Source organism: Schistocerca americana, chromosome 3, assembly GCF_021461395.2.
Source record: "Schistocerca americana isolate TAMUIC-IGC-003095 chromosome 3, iqSchAmer2.1, whole genome shotgun sequence".
Lineage (NCBI taxonomy): Eukaryota > Metazoa > Arthropoda > Insecta > Orthoptera > Acrididae > Schistocerca > Schistocerca americana.
In genome coordinates this window covers 344,042,317-344,064,531 of record NC_060121.1, presented here as the reverse complement: position 1 = coordinate 344,064,531, position 22,215 = coordinate 344,042,317, and the positions used below count along the sequence as shown (strand labels likewise).

Here is a 22,215-nt window from a genome sequence, read left to right as displayed (position 1 = left end):
AAGAATAAAGTTTAACATATATTAGGAAAATATTGTATTACAAGATGTGAGAAGGATTCCTGGTACCAGGCCGTCTTCTGAAGAAGATAGATTTATATCTATTGAAACCTAGGTAAAGATTACTTTATCCTTTGCAACTGGTCGGCTGCTCTTAATCTGATTACCACCAAATTCGTCAAAAAAAATACAGACAAAAATAAAAGATAATATTAATACGTAAATATCACATAATTAGATAAAATTTTGGCTTTGCACTGACTTTCAATAACCTAATATATAAAATACAGTAGGCAATACAAATTCTTTCATACATGTGGCTTTACATAATAGTTTACACAATACACAAAAAATCAGTTTATACAAATGTTCACATAAAATACTTTTAATTATTCAAAAAAAAAAAAAAAAAAACAAATAGTTGATAGTTCCAGCAGCAGCACCCAGCAATGGTCAACAGGTGCAAACACCAACAAGTGACATCATTTTAATAAAAGCAGTTCCATCTGTGACACCCAGTAATGTTGAACAGGTGCAGACAGCAAGAAGCAACATAATTTCAGTAGAAGCAGTCCATCTGTGGCACCCAGCAATGTTGAACAGGTGCAGACCCCAACAAGTGACATTATCTCAGTAGAAGCAGTCCATCAGTAGCACCCAGCAATGTTGACAGGTGCAGACACCAACAAGTGACATCATTTCAGTAGAAGCAGTCCATCAGTTGCACCTAGCAATGATGAGCAGGTGCAGACAGTAGTCCATAATATTCACTATCCCTGATCACACTGTTCATCAGAGTTTATAAGCAGAAATTAAACATGTCCTAGTGGCACCAATCATGTAGAAAAAGTACAAGTAATAGTCCATAATATTCACTATCCCAATCACACAGTTCATCAGCAGAATTAAACATTTCTAAGTGTCACACATCAATGTTGAACAAGTGCAGGTAACAGTTCATAATATTCACCATCACTAATCAGACAGTTCAGGCATGAACAATAGTTTGAATGCACATACAAATGCTTTTACAAAATTATTCTCAATGCTCTTACACTAAACATACAAGTTCTAATAAACACACAAATGATATCAGATAATTGTCATATTAACTATTACAAATACTCAAATATCAGTAAACCTATAATATTTATGGGTGTCAGTGCAAGCCACTACAAACAAATAAAATAATATTTGGGAGATAGGTGGGTAGGATTAGGAAAGGAAAACACACAAAACACACTCACTCATCTTTCATCCACATTAAGTACTACTGTTTAGTTGAATAGTGTTAACTGTGTAAATGCAATTCTGACAAAATTTGATGTTCATCATGTGTATCAAGTAGTAGTGGCAGCAATGTATAACAGTCAATAATAGTTAAGTCAACGTCATAGTCATCATGTCAAGACCAATGTTTGCCAAGCCAGATCAAAATGTACGGTTGCTGAACAACTGTCAGTGAGCCAAGATATGCAATTACTTCCTCTCTCCAAAAAAAAAAAAAAAAAAAAAAAAAAAAAAAAAAAAAAAAAAAAAAATGTACTGCTTATTGATTTAACAAAGTGTGTGTAGACAATCTTCCTTCTACTTGAGTGTTCTAGTCTGCCATCTTCATCCTCCTTGTTCCATATAGCCCAACAAAAAAAAAAAAAATGCACCTCACTTACTTTACCTCTTATCCACCAAAACTCCAATAATCATCAGCATCACATAATCTCAGTACTTCAATAATACCTCTTACGTCGATACATATAAATCTTATCATCAATATCATTTACCTTACCTCTTGTCCACAAAAACTCCAATAATCATCAACTTCATATAATCTTAATACCTCTTCAATACGTCGACACATATAAACCTTATCGCCAATATCATTTCACTTCCATAACAACTCTTTCCTCTAGTCAGTCTCCTCGAACAAGTACAGATAAAATCCTAATGCAAACCTCATCATCCCATACAATCCGAAGACACACTGTCAACACACAACCTCTGTGTAATCCATCTGACCCAAATCTTCTACTCATTATAAATATAAGATGGATTTTGGTTACCTTGTCCATCATTAAATAAAAAAAATGCATACATGACCTCTAACAGACTTTGTTCGAATAACTCTCAGTAATTAAGTACGACTACGGAGTGTGAGTGATCATAATATTTCACAGTGTGTACACCACTTCAAGAATTACGGCAAACAGAAGCAAACGTGTGGAGTGTTTCTTGTGTCAAGTGTCACTTCCTATTTCAATTGCTCACGAAAAATGCAGTGTAATAACTGTCAATGGTCTAACCCTAGTGTTGATATGTCATGTCGTTAGCTTCCTTCCTATTAGCATAAATTTATACAGCTTCCATAAAACCTCCAGCTCATGTGACATCTATGAAGTTTCTTGTACTAATGTCGTTTATGTCGAATTATAGCAGTTCATTTTCCTATCTTAAAAATATAAGGCACTGAGCGTAAGCAAAACATGCATTAGCGAGTAAATATACCAGTAGAGAACAGAATGTCAACAAGTGGATGCAGCACAATTCTTACAACGAGGCTCTGCCAAGCGAACAATCTATAATTAATACAATAGTGTGACCTAAACTCTGTTTGTACACAGTATATCAGCATTTCTATATACCAAATTAAAGAGTAGTTATGACAACAAACAGAAATGTATAAATATGCAATCCATACGCATAGCAGCAAACATATATCTTACGTAATAAACAGGTCATTAGCATCATATCAGCATAAGCAAATAAATGTTCATATGTCATCTTAATAAGTAAACATGAAGGCGCAAGCAGATAAATCACAAAGTATAACTTATATACATAACCACAGTCAGCACAATTAATCAGGTGACAATTATAATTTAAATAAATAAGCACAGCAGACACATAATAAAAAAAAATGACATCAGTGAAAAAGCATTGCAGCCAAGCGATACAAAATATATACAAATAACAACCTTGTTCATTAATAAAACATTGACAAAAATCAGCAAATGTACGCAAGCACGTCGCTTCACAAGCAAATTCATAGAACATGAAATTTAGCACAAAGTCTGAATCACGTAATCGCGGGCAGCAAATTACGTCTAGAGTACGTACCTAAGTGGAAATATGTTACCTGAAAAAATAAACTCAATTAATAGTTACCTTTTTAGTTTGTTAGTTTCTTCTTGGAAATTACATTCTTTCTGAAATTTTCTCGATAGCAAGTCCTCTTAACGTCGGAGACACACAGAATTTACCTGAAGTTCTTAAATATTTTATACAACCGTATCCTGAAAAATACTGAACGTTAATAACATAATTCATCAAGTCACTATAGCTTTATACTGAATTTAGTCGGAGAAATTAGACTGTGTATTTGTTTACGGCTGTCAGTGCATTCGCACTGAGCGCTAGATCAGCTGTAGGCGCGTGACGTAGGAAGCAATTGTTTGCGGTCAACGACTGCCTTGTGCGGCGCGCAGACTTGACTGTTGGTTTGAGTATATGCCGCCGCCAAAACACAGCGCGGTATCCTTGTATTCTCTGCATGTTTACATCTAGCTGTTAGTTTCTCAAAAGTATGTCATTCCACAAAATTTTTTCAAAAGTATATCATTCCACAAAAATTTTAAAGTTAGATATATGATGTATTCCCTTAGAGCGTCGAGATTTAAGAGTTTCTACTTCGACAGTGTTATCATGAATAATTTTGCGAATTCTATATGGACCGTTATAAAGCAGAAAAAATTTGCGACACAAGCCCTTTCCTTTGTGAGACAAACGATGAGACTTAATTAACACCTTCTGACCAACTGACAAGATTTTTAAACGACAAGGACGCTTAGCTGATTTCTCTCTTCTAGCAGCCGCAGATGCAATATTTTGTAGAGCCAGGTTGACAACTTCAGAATGCCGCAGTTTCCGTGAAGGCGGAAAAGGAACGATTTCAGATATGCGATTTGTCGGTGCTTTGTTTTTTAATATCAGTATAGGCGGTAAAGAAGTTGAGTCATTAGGAAGTTCATTCAGAATGTTTTGAAAAATATGAAGATACTGATCCCACGTTCTTGACAATAAAGACGACACAATTTATTGATTTCCTTCATCCATCTCTCTGAAGCGTTAGATTGAGGGTGAAAAAGTAAAATGAAAATTGATTTAATTTTACGACGCCGTAGAGTACGAAGCCAAATTTTAGAACGAAACTGTGATCCATTATCTGATATAACCTTATCAACATGACCAACTTCTTTAAGAAAATGGTTAATGAAAGCATTAGATACTGAACGAGCTGTTGCTTTGCGTAAAGGTGTAAAACACACATATTTTGATGTCAACTCCACTGCTACGAAAATGTACGCAAAACCATTAGTAGAACGAACCACTGGACCGAACAAATCGACTGCAGCCATCTCCTTTAATTTCGCTGGAATGATAGGAAACAACGGTGCTCTGTGAGAAATTGTTGGCGGCTTAGCCTTTTGACATAATTTGCATTTGGCCAGAACAGATCGAATACGTTTTTCCATATTACTGAAGTAGCAATTTTCCCGTAATTTATGAAAGCATTTTCTGGGACCAAAGTGTGCATAACTGAAATGTGTATACCAAATCAGCTTATTAACCCACTCATCAGGAATACAAACTAACCAAACAGAGTTGTCGACCGATTTTCGTTTAAAAAGAATGTCATTGCGAACTAAATAATGCTGTCTAATGGCTACGCTTTCCTTTCTCCTCCACTTCTCCTTAATGTCCTTCCAGATTGGATCCTTATTTTGCTCCTCAGCGATGTCCTGGAGCGAAGACGAAATAAAGTTCTCAAACGCAACACCTTGAATATACATCAAACAATAATTGTTTTCCTTGCAGTCCTCTTCAGCACTTTGTTTCAAACCCATAGGTGCACGTGATAAAGCATCAGCAACAATATTTGAAGAACCCTGTATGTAAACAATACTAAAACCAAATTCCTGTAGGTACAACGCCCATCGTGACAATCTGCCATGAGTTAATTTTGTTGACATAAGAAATTCCAGAGCTCGATGATCGGTGTAAACCTTAGTATGTCTGCCAAACAAAAATGTGCGAAATTTTGTGAAAGCCCAAACAACAGCTAAAGCTTCAAGTTCCGTAATCGAATAATTTTTTTCTGATTTAGAGAGAAGACGACTTCCAAATGCAATAGTCTTTTGTACTACAACGCCGTTTTCTTCTATCTCTTGAAATAAATGTGCACCTAGGCCTTTGTATGATGAGTCTGTCGCCAAACAAAAATCTTTAGATAAATCCGGATGTGAAAGAAGTGGAGCAGCAACTAAAGCATCACGAAGTTGTTCAAATTCTGATTGAGCTTCCTCATCCCAACACCAATTAGAATTCTTTCCGGATAGTTCACATAAACGAGGTGTGGCCAAATCGTCCAATTTAACAAAGCGTCTAAGAAAATTACAGACACCAAGGAAACTACAAACATCACGTTTTGTGGTAGGAACAGCATAATTACGAATAGCGTCTAATTTTTCTAGATCAGGAAGAATACCTTCTGTAGAAATAATGTGACCGAGAAATTTCACCTGAGAACGACCAAATTCAGATTTTTCTAAGTTCACTGTAATGCCAACTCTTGCAAAGATACGTAATACTGAATCCAAAATTTTGTTGTGCTCACTCCAAGAACGTTTAGCAATAAGAATATCGTCAACATATGAAGTAATATTGTCACGGAGATAAACAGGTAAAATTTCATTTAAACTACGAATGAATGCTGATGAAGATACAGTAAGTCCAAATGGTAATTTCCGAAATCACTTTTAGGTAAAATAGTCATATCCGGTTATTGTTTAACGATTCTCTTGATAGATTGATAGTCGAAGAGTTGTTTTGACAGATGCAAAGAATAGTAAAAGAGTAGGCAGCGGCGCAGAAAACTAAAAGGGAAATAGCACCACTACAGCTCGGGGCCCTATGCACGCTACGGCACATATTCACTTAGTGTAGTGAATCCCCTGAGGACATTAATAGCCGCACATAATTTCTAGTTTGTGACTTTGTGGCACATCTGGCGGAAGTGCGTACGTAAATTGATCTAACCATGAACATGGATGTACGTCATTCTTAGAATTGCGAAAGATCTTAAATTTCCGAACAGTCAAAAAGTGTTTATAGTCAAAGTTTTCGCCTCGTGGCGACAAAGACCTACCGCGTCTGTCCCAGTCCCAATGTTGATTATTGTCAAGTTCGCGCGCCTGGCGCTCTCTTGTTGCATCCCGTAAATGAAACAAATTATTTTCTTCAAACCCCTCTGCTAATTGTGATTCTAAATTTCTTTTGCTGTCTTTTCCTACAATTTCGCCTTCAGTTTGTTTTACTTGCTTTTGCAATGCCTCAAATTCCCTTTTCACGCGTTTATTAAATTTTCCCCGATTTTCAACATGCTTATTTATGTTCTGGTACTCTTCGTTCTGAAAATGGTAATGGAGCTGTATCATCCGAATCTCTGTCCCCATTTAAACTAAGACTTGTCAGCTTATCTGAAATCTCCTCAACTCTTTCCGATGAGTCACCTAATTGTTCTTTCTGTTTATTTACGTCTTCCGTAAGTGTCGCGACTCGGGTTTCGGTATTGTCACATTTAGTAGTTAACTGCTCACACTGTTGCGTTAAGTTATTTATTCTGTCATTTGGTACGGATTCCTCGATTTTTTCAATTATTTCTTCCTTATCGTGTGCACGTTGTAAATTTAATTCTGAAAATTTTTGTACTATTACGCGATCTTTTTCTTCCTGTTCTCTGTCCTGTTCCTCTTGTCTGATTTCTGTTGAAATTAAACTATTATTGTGAGCATTCAAAATCGGTTGTACTTCTTCTCTAATTTCTTTCTTTGATTCATCATTCGTATTTTTGAAACATGTCCCTATTCCTGAGTCTAATCGTGTTGTCAAAGTTTCCATCTTCGTTTTAATTCTCCCTATCTCTGTTTTTAATTCAGATCGCAAAGTTCCCATCTGTGATCCAAAATTTAATATAGCAACCATCAACTGCTCCAATTCTTCTGTCGTTAACCACGAAATCTGTGAATTTTCTGATTGAGAAAAATTTTGAACTGTTTCCGGACTATTTTCCCTGCTTATTAAATTGTTTTCAACAACATTATTCATCATACTGTTGTCCTGTGTTGGCGAGTTCGCCATGTCAACAATTTCATTATTCTGACTATTCATCATTTTTGCCTGTTTCATTGACCGCGTAATCATTTACAAAACATAAAAAATTCGTCACTGTACGAAAATTACACACAATGACTCCTCATCTTCAACAATACCATTCACACGAGATGTTTCCCTCAAACACTATTAACGAACAATTGAAATAATTGCACTAAATTGTCAAACGCGTATACAAGACAACAAATCAAATTCTGAGAAAAAATACCATTAGAAGAATGACAATTACCAAATCTACACATGCAATATAGACTACAATTACTAAACTACAAATTACTACAACAATACTACGGTCTACTATTTTTACAATCAGAAGAATTCCAAGGGACGATCCGAAGCAGCGGTCGCCACGTGCATGGGGGCTTAATTATTAAATTTGAAAATCTTTTTTATTTTTGGTAGCTGTATGTCCGATTACGCTGTCTCTCGTAAACGGTTGGCCCTGACTAGTATTATTACGCAATCTGACTGCATAGAACAACAACAAAGAATGAAATGAAAATTTTCGTTAACACAATTAATTAATTAAGTCCCCAGCAACTATAAATCCTACGAAACCAAAGCACAAGTATAACTGTTCTGTGTGTGGAAGTATGACTCAACGTACACATCTGGCACGGTTCTTCTTCAATAAGACAAGAAATTTCAAATACCATTTATACTGACGTGATAAAAAAAAATTAGAAATACTATAATTGCGCAGGAAAACCAGAATTACACTCTAATACAAGAACACAAGCCAGATGTGAAACTTCCTGGCAGATTAAAACTGTGTGCCCGACCGAGACTCGAACTCGGGACCTTTGCCTTTCGCGGGCAAGTGCTCTACCAACTGAGCTACCGAAGCACGACTCACGCCCGGTACTCACAGCTTTACTTCTGCCAGTACCTCGTCTCCTACCTTCCAAACTTTACAGAAGTTCTCCTGCGAAACATGCAGAACTAGCACTCCTGAAAGAAAGGATACTGCGGAGACATGGCTTAGCCACAGCCTGGGGGATGTTTCCAGAATGAGATTTTCACTCTGCAGCGGAGTGTGCGCTGATATGAAACTTCCTGGCAGATTAAAACTGTGTGCTCGACCGAGACTCGAACTCGGGACCTTTGCCTTTCACGGGCAAGTGCTCTACCAACTGAGCTACCGAAGCACGACTCACGCCCGGTACTCACAGCTTTAGTTCTGCCAGTACCTCGTCTCCTACCTTCCAAACTTTACAGAAGTTCTCCTGCGAAACATGCAGAACTAGCACTCCTGAAAGAAAGGATACTGCGGAGACATGGCTTAGCCACAGCCTGGGGGATGTTTCCAGAATGAGATTTTCACTCTGCAGCGGAGTGTGCGCTGATATGAAACTTCCTGGCAGATTAAAACTGTGTGCCCGACCGAGACTCGAACTCGGGACCTTTGCCTTTCGCGGGCAAGTGCTCTACCAACTGAGCTACCGAAGCACGACTCACGCCCGGTACTCAGGAGTGCTAGTTCTGCATGTTTCGCAGGAGAACTTCTGTAAAGTTTGGAAGGTAGGAGACGAGGTACTGGCAGAAGTAAAGCTGTGAGTACCGGGCGTGAGTCGTGCTTCGGTAGCTCAGTTGGTAGAGCACTTGCCCGCGAAAGGCAAAGGTCCCGAGTTCGAGTCTCGGTCGGGCACACAGTTTTAATCTGCCAGGAAGTTTCATATCAGCGCACACTCCGCTGCAGAGTGAAAATCTCATTCTGGAGACAAGCCAGATGCTTTGTTGACTGAACCTGTAATGACGCATTATTCAGGACATTGAAATAATGAGAAAAAAAAGAAAAGTAGTTTGTTACCTTCATTTATATTGATGAAAAGCACTCTAATCATTACAATGTCTCCACACCGACTCGCTACTACCACATCTCAACGAGAACTGACTACTGCCACATCTCGACAAGATCTCTTCACTACGACATCTCAGCAAGCACTCTCTATTACGAGTTCTCAACAAGCACTGCCCTCCGCTACTTCTCAATAATCACTGCCAGTGGAGGCGGCGAAACAAAACTCTCTGGCGCTGTGGCTCAGTGTAGCCACCTTTCAACTGATACGAAGAAATGTCACGGTGGAAAGCCTATCTTCGGTCAATGCTCACGGTGTTCGGTATTTCTGTTTCCAATGTTTTTACTTTCGGTATCACCCAAGGGAATGCACCAAATCTTCCTGAAGAATAAATAAAAGAACAAAACGTAAGAATTCATGTAAGAACTGATATAAGGATGAAACATAAGAATTTGTGAGTTTAAAAAGATGGTAATCATTGAAAATGACAAAAATAATAAATGTATGACACTTACAGATAACAGTTGTAATTGAAAAATTAACAAAATGCCCTTGTATCTCGTAACTGGATAAGAAACATTCGTGTAGTAATCTTCTATGGTCATGGGCAGATAAAAAAAAAAAAAAAAAAAAATCCGTGACGCTAACCACTGTGCAACCGTTTCCGTTGAACTTACCTCTTGCTAAAAGGTATATGTATTACGGCGAAAACTTTGATATTCGTTTTCTCGGAAACGGTCAAGTGTCTACGGGGTACGCCACACACTTGTTCGCTTATTTCGACCCATCTTCCAATGAGCAGTTTTTCTGGGAAATTGCGTAATGGCACTTGCTGTGTTCTCTTTGTTAGAATAAATCGCAGAACTGATAAAAGGCGGGCATAGCTTGTATAACTGAACATCAGCCCGTGTGAACCACTCATAAAATCATACCAAAATGAAAAATGCTCGTACCTTAGCACAAAAAAGGCGAGTTTCTTCTGGGCGGGGTTAGGGATGTAAAAGAAGGGAACTACTGATTTTGATAAATACTCGTAGCTTAGCTCAAAAAAAGGGCGGGTATATTCTGGGCAGGGATGGGGTGTAAAAGAAGGGAACTACATTTTCATGTGCAAACGTGTGATTTTTCTCACGTAAAGCCCGAGCAGTAAAAGATTTTTGCAAAGGAATGTTATCATTATCATAAAAACGTAGTTTTTATTGTTATCGGTATCACTTTAAACCGTCTCAGCACGTGAGATTCGCGTAAAATAGGATTTTACGTGCTTTTTGTATGCAGCTTTGGACCATCATATCGTGGCAACGGATAAAGCTTTCACAAAGCAACAACTAACCGTTAATTCCATGTATTTGTCTACCGATTCGCACAAGTTTGAAACATAGAAGAGGTGAACGTGAAAAAGTTCACAAAAACGTGTTTTTTGCACGCAAAATTCAAGCGGAGCAACATTTTTTCAAACGGTTAAAACCGTCTGATACACCAAATTTGAACCATCAGTCTCGCTCCAGTCTGGAGTTATTTAGGAATGACTGTTTTTGCACGTAAAATCCAAACGGTGCACATACAAATGTCATTTCCCGAGCATTAATTTCAGCCCAATTAAAATATTTTCCAAAGGGACTTAATCTATTCGCACAGTTGGGTGTATGGGCGCCAGCTCCGGTTCGTTGTTTAAACCTCGCTTAGTATACTGCAACATAGATGTTAGAATGGCTATACAAATACCGCTGGACAGTGCTTTCGCGCTGTAGCGATAAAAACTGCAGGAGTGTAGTAATGACAAACTTATAGTTGAACACCGTGGAATGGGGATCTAGGTCCCTGTGTGTAATCACAGTACTTAGGTATGGAAATTACTAACTGCTTATAATAGTTCTCTAAGTTATTTGAATAATAACGGGGTTCGAAAGAACTGAATATACCCGAGCTATTACAGAGTACTTAACACATCAACACAATCCGCCGTGCAAGTTATTTCACACACACACACACACACACACACACACACACACACACACACACACACGCGCGCGCGCACGCACGCACACACACTGTAGAAAATCTCCTACAGCAATTACGCACTCAGCAATAGATGACGAAACTTATCTTCTCGCACAAAAATTTGCTTTTTGAGAGCGGGATATTTATTACTATCCACGGGGAAAAATATGTGAAATCCTGAATATATCATCCTGTATACTATTTGAAATCATTAATAGACAAAAATGCACTTCGCAACACGTCTGAACAAGACAGCATCAATCCAAAATGGCATCAGGAAAATGAATATATATATAAAGTACCTGATAGGAAAGTAGAAATGAGTAGCAGCAAATGCAGTTATACGATGTATATTGATATCAAATTAAGGAAACAAAGGGCAAGCGCAACACTTGACATTCAAAATATGCTTGGAACGTAAATCGAGAAATTCCGTTATCATACAAATTCAGATTTATGTGCACTATTTCCAGTAAAATATGAAATGATCTAAGTTGCAGGAGACCGCTGAAATTGAACGCGTAATGCATTGGATTGAATGGCCACAACACGATCCTGTAGCCAGCTTCATGTTCACGAAAAAACACAGACTGCACATTTGCAACTCATCGCACCTAAATATCACCTTGCATTTCATCTCAAGTTTGACTCCCGAAATTAGTGAAAAATAAACTGTGCGACATTAGTACCACACGAATGACGTAACTGCAGCAGCTTGCCTATTAGCAACCATTCGCGCTAAATGTGCTGACTGCTGTTGCCGCCTCTGATTTGCGCCTACTCATAAGACAGCCTCCGGGACAAAGCGTCTTTCAAAGTTATTCGCGAGCATGTCCCACTAACAGCCAGCCGTCTGATAGGCTGGGACCGCGCAAATGACCAGAGGTAACATGGTTTGAAAAATGTTTGCAAAGACCACTTCACGAGTTATTGAAAGCAGACAAAATTATTGATGAACTGAAAGTGCCGTTTAATTCGCAACTTTCATACTTTTTCTTTTTTGGTGTAAGACACCTGACTCTAGAGTTTAAAAGTATTCTTGAATTACTCTTTATAATGAGTAACATGCGAAGCATATGACGCTGGCAAAGTGTGTGTGTGTGTGTGTGTGTGTGTGTGTGTGTGTGTGTGTGTGTGTAGTCAGTGAAGCGTTATGAAACAATGTGTGTATAGTGTGTGCAGTGACTAATGGTGAGATATGAGTGATGAATGTGACATTACATTATTTAATAAGTTATTTGGAAAAGAATGATTGTATACCAGGAGTAAATCTAATGATTGTCTCCAACTAGAAGTCTGTAAATATATGTGTATACGAATTAGCTTATTTTGAATTGATGTAAATTTGTAAATACTTTGACATGTCCTATATCCTTGTAAAAAGAGATCTATGGATCAATAAAGCTGCTGCTACTACTACTTAGCTGGAGACGAAAACTATTTAGTATTAGACTAACAACATGCTTAACATCGGAAGTTGGGAAAAAACAAGAGATTCCAATATTTAGTGAGCAACATTAAACTCCAATGCTGAACGAGGTAAGATATTAGAGGTGAATTTTTGTATCGATATAAAATACTTGCAAGGAGTTGTGGAAGAACTTTTTGAAAATGTCTGTGTGGCATAGCATTGTGTGGAAGTGGAATGAACAACACGGGAAATCTGGAGGAAAAGAAACGATTTAATTGTAGTTCTGTGGAAGGATGTCGAAAATTTAGTGGATGCGTAACGTACAGAATGAGGGCCAGACACCTACTAGAATAGGTAAAATGGGTCCAGGAAGTGTATATGATATGTATATGTGAAAAGCTTAACACAACATAGGAAGAGAAATAGGATATATTACACAAGTCGAACGACTAGTGATTAAAAAATAAAAGAGTAATTTGCACTAGAGTCTAAAATGAGAGAACAATGCGAGAAATATGGTGTTACAACAGATTGACGAAACGAATTAAAGAAGAAGCGTGAGCTCTCTTCAAAGGCAACCCTTAAATTCTTCTCCTCTTTCTTCCCACATCATTGCGGTGCTGTTATTCACGAAATGCGCAGCTCTATCTCAGCTCTCCGTTCACCGAACTGTAGAGCGAAACATTATTTCACATTCGGCATTTTCAGAGACACTTATAATTTATCTCATTTGAAATTTCCTCTGCGGGTGTCACTGGTAGTCCCGGAGGCAATTAAATGTTATTTGCAGTTAAAATTACGCAACGTAATTTTCAACGCAAAACTAGAGCTATCATTTAAATTTAAATTTCGGCGGTACCGTAATGAAGCTTTATACACGTGGAGTATTATTAAAATACTGGAAAACTCTAGAATTTTTTGTATAAAGCAATGTGTATAAGGTAGTAATACAGATTATTGTAACAACACTGGAAAAATCTAATTTGTTTCGTAAAGCAATGTGTTTAAAGTTGTAATACATATAATGCGTGTTAGTCTTCTGTTAGCTAAGCAGCGTGTAAAGTGTTACCTAATTCAGGCCCCTTACATGCGAAATTATGTAGTCTGATTAATACGCAAAATATGTACATATTAGTATAATATACAGGATCTGCACTGATTTCTGGAATGTTACAAGCGCTGACAGAAGGAAATAAAATGCGATGTAGTTACTTTTAGAAGTCGTATCCGATTCTAGCATTTGTAGACTTAGACAAAGCGTTTGACATTGTTGACTGGAAAACTCTCTTTCAAATTCTGAAGGTGGCATGGGTAAAAAACAAGGAGCGAAAGCCTATTTACAATTTGTACAGAAACCAGATGGCAGTTGTAAGAGTCGAGGGGCATGAAAGGGAAGCAGTGGTTGGGAAGGGAGTGAGACAGGGTTTTAGCCTATCCCCGATGTTATTCAATATGTATATTGAGCAAGCAGTAAAGGAAACAAAAGAAAAATTTGGAGTAGGAATTAAAAACCATGGAAAAGAATTAATAACTTTGACGTTCGCTGATGACATTGTAATTGTGTCAGAGACAGCAAAGGACCTGAAAGAGCAGTTGAACGGAATGGACAGTGTCTTGAAAGGAGGATATAAGATGAACATTAACAAAAGCGAAACGAGGATAATGGAATGTAATCGAATTTAATCGGGTGATGCTGAGGGAATTAGATTAGGAAATGAGGCAAGCAAAATAACTAATGATGGTCAAAGTAGAGAGGATATAAAATGTAGACTGGCAATGGAAAGGAAAACGTCCTGAAGAAGAGAAATTTGTTAACATCGAAGACAGATTTAAGTGTCAGGAAGTCGTTTCTGAAAGTATTTGTATAGAGTGTAGCCATGTATGGAAGTGAAACATGGACGATAATTGGTTTGGACGATAAGAGAATAGAAGCTTTCGAAATGTGGTGCTACAGAAGAATGCTGAAGATTAGATGGACAGATCACATAACTAACGAGGAGGAATTGAATAAAATAGGAGAGAAGAGAAATTTGTGGCACAAATTGGCTAGAAGAAGGGATCGGTTGGTAAGACGTGTTCTGAGGCATGAAGGGATCACCAATTTAGTATTGGTGGGCAGTGTGGAGGGTAAACATCGTAGAGGGAGACCAAGAGATGAATACAGTAAGCAGATTCAGAAGGATGTAGGTTGCAGTAGGTTCAGGAAGATGAAGAAGCTTGCACAGAAGAGAGAAGCATGGAGAGCTGCATCAAACCAGTCTCTGGACTGAAGACCACGACAACAGCATCCGTTTACTACGTGTTCGACTGACGTAAAATCAAAATACTACAAAGCCTCTGTACGTCATTCGTCACGAAGTAAAGAGATTTTTCACCATGAGTTAGGAAAAAACTTCTTATTATTACTACAATTGTCAAGTAATCGAAGTATTCGTATAGGTGAACTCGCCTTTAATATATTTCAACAAAGTAATTATGACATCATGTACAAGCGTCTCAAAATAACCTCCGAACATCGCGAACATTTTAGTTACAAGGGTCAGAGGCAAACACATATGATTCCATTTAAAATTTTAGCTAAGAGAACAGAATGAATTTATATGTATACACATACACAAAATTGAAATCAAAGAATCTACGCCCACAGACGAGCAACTGCTATAGCATTTTCTTGTGTCTTATACATATCCTCTTCGTTGCAAGAATCAAGGCAACATAAAAACTGACACAAATGGAATTACATCTTCCTCGAGACATACGGGTCTCAACTTTAGATAAGGATAGAAGCTGAAGTAGTAATTCGGATCACCTATGTCTGAGGTACAAGTTGATTTCCCCATTATGCACAAAGCTGGAGTGGTATTCCAGTATCGAGAGCCTCGGCAGTACTGACGATCTAACAATGGAAAAATGGGTTGAGGAGGTGAACCGAGATTTGTGTTAGGGAGGGCACTGGACGAGGGTAGTCTGTGCAGTTGTCTAAGCCACAATGCCACAGTGATGTAGGAGTTAGCACATCAGCACAGTAGGCAGGCGATCCGGGTTAAATTCCCAACCAGGGCACAAATTTTGATTCACTACTTCTGCCTCTGTCCTTACTTACACAGACGATTTATTGTCTATACTTCTCCACATCCACACCGTGTTTGGCCCTTGTGGATATCCCCATTTCATTTCTTTGTCCTTGGATTTGACATTTGCCAACGCCCGTTTGTAGCCTGTTCAGTGATCTCCATATGATCCAGTCTAAGTTGTGCCTGGCTGGTAAGTATTCTGCTGGTTCTACCCCTACTTGTAGGTGGAATATTTTTGCTTTCAACAGTTTTTCTCTGGCTACCTTGGTTGATGCATTTAGTACAGATGTTCACTGTAAAAAGCTCTCCCTAGAACTCAGCCTAGGTTATGTTTGAGTATATGCATGCAGTGGATGTAACTAATTTTCTTCGACTTTCATCATTTCATCATTTCGGCATTTGTGGCTGTTTACCGGCGTATGTTAGGAGAAGCAGTGACTGCCAAGCCTAAGTCAGAAACTCACCTTTAACAAAGTCATCCGTTTTTAATATGCACTGAAGTGCCAAAGAAGCTAGTACAGGCATGAGTATTCAAATACTGCGCTGCGGTCGGCAACGCATATATAGGACAACAAGTGTCCGGCGCAGTTGTCATATCGGTTACTGCTCTACAATGGTGGATTATCAAGATATAAGTGAGTTTGAACGTGGTGTTATAGTCGGCACACGACCGATGGGACGCAGCTTCTCCGAGATAGCGATGAAGTGAGGATTTTCCCGTGCAACTATTTCACGAGTGTACCGTGTATATCAGGAATCTGGTAAAACTACAAATATCCGACACCACTGCGGACGGGGAAAAGATTCTTCAAGAACGGGACCAACGACGACTGAAGAGAATCGTTCAAAGTGACAGAAGTGCAACTCTTCAGCAAATTGCTGCAGAGTTCGATGTTGGGCCATCAACAAGTGTCAGCGTGGGAACTATTCAAGGAAACATATTCGACTTGGGCTGTTGGAGCCGAAGGCACAGTCGCTTACCGTTGATGGCACGACACAAAGCTTTACGCCTCGCCTGGACCCGTCAACACCGACATTCGACTGTTGATGCGTGGAAACATGCTGATCGGTCGGACGAGTCTCGTTCCGCATTGTATCGACCGGATGGACATGTAGGGACTGGAGACAACCTCATGAATCCATGGACTCTGCATATCAGCAGGGGACTGTTCAAGCTGGTGGAGGCTCTGTAATGATGTGGGCCGTATGCAGTTGGAGAGTTATGGAGCCCCTGATGCGTCTAGATACGACTCTGACAGATGACACGTTCGTAAGCATCCTGTATGATCACCTGCATCCATTCATGTCCACTGTGCATTCCTACGGACTTGGGCAATTCCAGCAGGACAATGCGACTCCTCATACGTCCAGAATTGCTACAGAGTGGCTCCAAGAACGCTCTTCTGAGTTTAAACTCTTCCGCTGGCCACCAAACTCTCCAGACACGAACATTATTGAGCATATGTGGGTTGCCTTGCAACGTGCAGTTTAGATTAGATTAGATTTACCTTCATTCCAATTGATCTGTAGTGAGGAGGTCCTCCATGTAGAACATGTCATAAAAACAATAATACATGATAAATGTTTGCAACTGGAACAGATAAGATAATCTTCTTACATCCATATTTAAACAGGATGAAGGTGGGACACAGCTGGTATAATTTTTATTAAAATGAAATTCCTCCAGCTGTACTTAAGATTTTTTGTTTACTTCGCTACTAGTTTCGGCGTTGCGTCAACGCCATCTTCAGGCCCGTACACTTTGATGAAATCAGTTGTGTGTGGCTCAGTGTAGAGGTCCGCGGTAAGATCAACACGTGCTCCATCCATATGGAGCACGTGTTGGTCTCACCGCGGATCCTTAGACTGAGCCACACACAATTGGTTTCATCAAAGTATACGGGCCTGAAGATGGCGTTTACGCAACGCCGAGACTAGTAGCGAAGTAAATAAAAAATCTCTAGTACAGCTGGAGGAATTTCATTTTAATAAAGAAAATAAGCTAATGTACCTTCCACAGGCCCCAAGTGGAATGATCATTTTTTAAATGAACGCTATATGAGAGAATCATTTCACAAACACTCATTTATTAAACCTGATTAATGCACTGAATTAAAATTCAAAAATAATGTTTTATTTATTTATAAGGTAATAAATATATATTATAACTACTACAATACTTATTTACAATGAACACATTTCTGCACTGAAATGGTGCAGAAGTTAGATTGTACTTACACACACACACACACACACACACACACACACACACACACACACACAAATCAGTTGGTTCTACTGAGAAATTCATCAATGGAGTAGAAGGAGTTGGCCATCAATAAATCCTTTAGGCTTCTCTTAAACTGAATTTCATTGGTTGTTAAAGCTTATTATGACTGCTGGCAAGTTATTGAAAATGTGTGTTCCTGAATAGTGCAAACCTTTTTGGACAAGAGTAAGTGACTTTAAATCCTTGTGAAGGAGTCCTCCGCCTCTTCGTCCTCTTACGGAGTTATGGACACCCCTGCAGGACTCATGATGTCAATTCCCTCCAGCATTGCTCTAGACATTAGTTGAGTCCATGCCACGTCGTATTGCGGCACTTCTGCGTGCTCTCCTGGGCCCTACACAAAATTGGGCAGGTGTACCATTTTGTTCGGCTCTTCAGTGTACTATGTTTATAGCTTGTGTTAATACACTAGTGAAAATGTCAGTACTGATCAGATACCGAATAGAAAATGTCCTGGATTAGAACCAATGGCACCCACATGAAGTCTGTAACGGATGTTTCGGTTCAGAGCTACGAGTGATATCCTGTCTTCTGCGAACACAGTCAATTTAACGCACCATTGGCATTTGGACAGATGGAGGCAGCGGCTTATCTTTTGCGGTAACCGGCAGCAGAGCGGTCGAGCTCTTGTGACGTAATGGCTTGACTGCTCTCCGTAAACGCAGAGTTCCTGGCACTGCTTTGCACAGCACGCTGAATCGACTTGTGAGCTCCTTACCGAGAATTAGGGCAGCGGAAGTCTCGTGTTATCTCACTTTAACTGCGACCTTCCCGTCAAATATACTGTTCCTACTTTCGGCGAAATTATAAGTAGGTACTAGAATGAGATTTTCACTCTGCAGCGGAGTGTGCGCAGGAGAGCTTCTGTAAAGTTTGGAAGGTAGGAGACAAGGTACTGGCAGAAGTAAAGCTGTGAGTACCGGGCGTGAGTCGTGCTTCGGTAGCTCAGTTGGTAGAGCACTTGCCCGCGAAAGGCAAAGGTCCCGAGTTCGAGTCTCGGTCGGGCACACAGTTTTAATCTGCCAGGAAGTTTCATAAGTAGGTACTGTTCTTTGTGATTAAAACCTTGATTCTAGCAAATAAGCACTAGTGTTATGTCATAATCAGCCTTGGTTATAAATAGTACAATACATACGAAAAAATATTTCCAGTGTCCCTCCTTTTGTACAAGAGATTTTAAACTCGACGCTCACATTATAAGAGTGGCGTTTGAAAAGTCCGTGCAAAAATAAGAACTACTTACGTGTTTGGGTTAAACCTTTTTCATTTCTCGACATAGTCTCCTTTTAGACTTCGTCCAACGCTGTTCTAATTTGTTGATCCCTTCCGAATAATAGGAATTGCCCAAGTCTACAAAATAGCTATTAGTTGCTGCAATCACCTCCTCGTTTGAAAAGTCTTTGTGCCGCCAGCTATTTCTTCAAATTGGGGAACAAATTGTAGACAGAGGGAGCCAAGTCAGGAGAACAGGGGGTATGTGAAACGAGTTGGAATCCTATTTCCATTAATTTTGCGACCAGAACTGCTGAGGTGTGTGCCGGTGCACTGTCGTGATGGAAAATGACTTCTTTGCGGTCCAATCGCCGGTGTTTTTCTTACAGCTCGGTTTTCAAACGGTCCAGACGAATAATATTCATTTGTAATAGTTTTACCTTTTTCCAGATAGTCGACGAGGATTATCCCTTGAGAATCCCAAAAGACAGTTGCCATAACCTTCCCGACCGAAGGAATGTTCTTCGCTATTTTGATGCAGATTCTCCCTTGGTAACCCATTGTTTAGATTGTTGTTTCGTATCAGGAGTATAGTAATGTATCCATGTTTCATCCACAGTGACGAAACGACGCTTAAAGTCATGTGGATTCTTCCTGAACATATGCAAACCATCCTTGCAACACTTCACACGATTCCGTTTTTGGTCAAGCGTGAGCAATGGCGGAACCCATCTTGCGGGTAGCTTTCTCATGTCCAAATGTTAATGCAAAATATTATGCACCCGGTCATTCGAGATGCCCACAGCACTAGCAATCTCACGCACCTTAACTCTTCTCTCATCCATCACCATATCATGGATTTTATCAATGATTTCTGGAGTCGTAACCTCCACAGGGCGTCCAGAACTTTCAGAATTACTTGTGCCCATATGGCCACTCTGAAAACTTTGAAACCACTTATAAACTATTCTAATCGAAGGTGCAGAGTCACTACAATGTTTATCGCGCTTCTCTTTAGCCTCCCGAGGCGTTTTGTCTTTCATAAAGCAATGTTTAATCACCACGCGAAATTCTTTTTCGTCCATTTTTTGCCAATCACTCGACTTCCTTGTTTCACACGAAAGCCCAACACAAAGAAATAGACCAATATGGCTGAAACTTGGTGTGCGTTCTTTCCAAAGATGCTATTAACTAAACAAGACCTCGATACACGTCGGTGGTGCCATCTCTCGGGCTTTGCATGGACTTTTCAAACGCCCCTCGTACAGAGGCTGTACAAAAGTACGGGAACACCGCGACCGATGCATGCTTCAACATAATCGCAGATGCTAGCCAAGCTAGCAGATTGAACTGTTGTTTGACCACGAACGACTCCTGTGTGTGTCCCCTATAGGTTGCAAGTGTCAATCGTGAGCAGAATTGAATTCAGTGTGTATTTGAGCGCATAAAGTCGGTGCTAAGTCAATTGGAACGTGGGAAAATGGTTGTTGCTCGCACGATGGGTGCTTCCGTAAGCAAGCTAACCGGAATGTTTCGTGTTTCAAGAAGCACCGTGTCGAAGATTTGTGCCGTAGACAGGTAAAGCGGAAAAACATCGTCCATTAAGTCACAAGGCGGACGAAAGTGTGTGTTTGCGAAACACTGTCATTGAAGAGGATTCTGACGAAAAATGAGAGGACGACAGCTGAGAAAGTCACTGCAGAACTGAATGTCGCACTCGGGACCCCTTTCAGCCCCAAGAAAACACGAAGAGACAGTCATAACCTGGGAATTGGAAGGCGAGCTGGAATTCCAAAACCACTCATGAATGATGCAAATGCCAGTAACAGGAAAACGTGGTGCCGAAGCCATAGAATCTGGGCTAAGGAGCAGCGGAAGAAAGTCACTTGGTCGGATGGGTCTTGTCTCACACTGTTTCCAATTTCTGACCAAGTTTTCGGGGCAGAATATAGAAAGAAAACATGGTATGTAAAGTAAAAAGGCAAGAAGGAAATCAAATTTCCGGCGAGAAGGAGGTCATTTGTGTGTTTGTTAGAGGTGTAATATCAGCAAACGCGAGCAGTACAGTTCCCATGAAAACGGGCAAACCAATTATATCTCTAATGCCATATTTATTATAGCTAATTAAAGATAAGTAATAAACAATTTTTTGTGTTTTGGGATTATTATTTCGTATGAGATGAAAATCAGTGCTAACGGCTTGAAGAGCAGTACTGGTCTAGAGGATCATGCAAATACTGTACAAACAAATGGGGATAAAGATTTAGTTTTTGATAAGCATCGATCTAAGTACTGCCACAGTACTTAGACAAATGTGAATTTTTCATACTGCCAATCACTGTTGGAAGTGGAAGCAGTTTTACTCAGTTCTAACGTGGAATACGGTTCTCACTTGATTCGAACCGAGCGAGGTGGCACAGTGGCTAACATACTGGACTCGCATTCGGGAGGACGACGGTTCAATCCCGCGTCCGGCCATCCTGGCTCTGAGCACTATGGGACTTGACATCTTAGGTCATCAGTCCCCTAGAACTTAGTGTGGTGTCACCGCCAGACAGCCGACTTTGCTAGCGATGGTTCGCTGACTACATACGCTCTCATTTGCCAAGACGACAGTTTAGCGTAGCCTGCAGCTACGTCATTTGCTACACCTAGCAAGGCACCATATTGAGTTACTGAATGTATCCTGAACAGAGAATATTGTGAATCATGTACTGTCAAGAGCGACGTTCATCATAAATGGATTAAAGTTAAGTATCAACTAGCTACTCCGCTTTCTGAATTCTAATTCCTTGTCATGTTCCAGACCTCACGTCAGTATAGTTCTTCCCTCCTCACGCCAGCCTGCGTGAGGTAAAACGCGTGCATTTCGGCCTCCTCTAGTAACACGGTGTTGGCTCTTCAGCCAACACAGCACTTAGAACTACTTAAACCTAGCTAACCTAAGCACATCACACACATCCATGCCCGAGGCAGGATTCGAACCTGCTACCGATGCGGTCGCGCGGTTCCAGTCGGCCATCCTGATTTAGGTTTTCCGTGATTTCCATAAATCGCTCCAGGCAAATGCCGGGATGGTTCCTTTGAAAGGGCACGGCCGGCTTCCTTCGTAGTCCTTCCCTAAACCGATGAGACCGATGACCTCGCTGTCTGGTCTCCTCCCACAAACAACCCAAGTAAAAAATTTGTTTTATTGTTTAGAAT

General features: G+C 39.8%; 1 protein-coding gene and 1 non-coding gene across 2 annotated transcripts in view; one reads left to right on the top strand and one right to left on the bottom strand.

Annotated features, from left to right (window-relative positions):
- The window catches only part of LOC124606071, an 877,896-nt gene that overhangs the window by 74,694 nt on the left and 780,987 nt on the right, over window positions 1-22,215 (top strand). The window lies entirely within an intron of this gene.
- On the bottom strand, window positions 8,299-8,373 carry Trnas-uga. The gene has a single exon. It is a non-coding gene; the product is annotated as a tRNA-Ser (tRNA).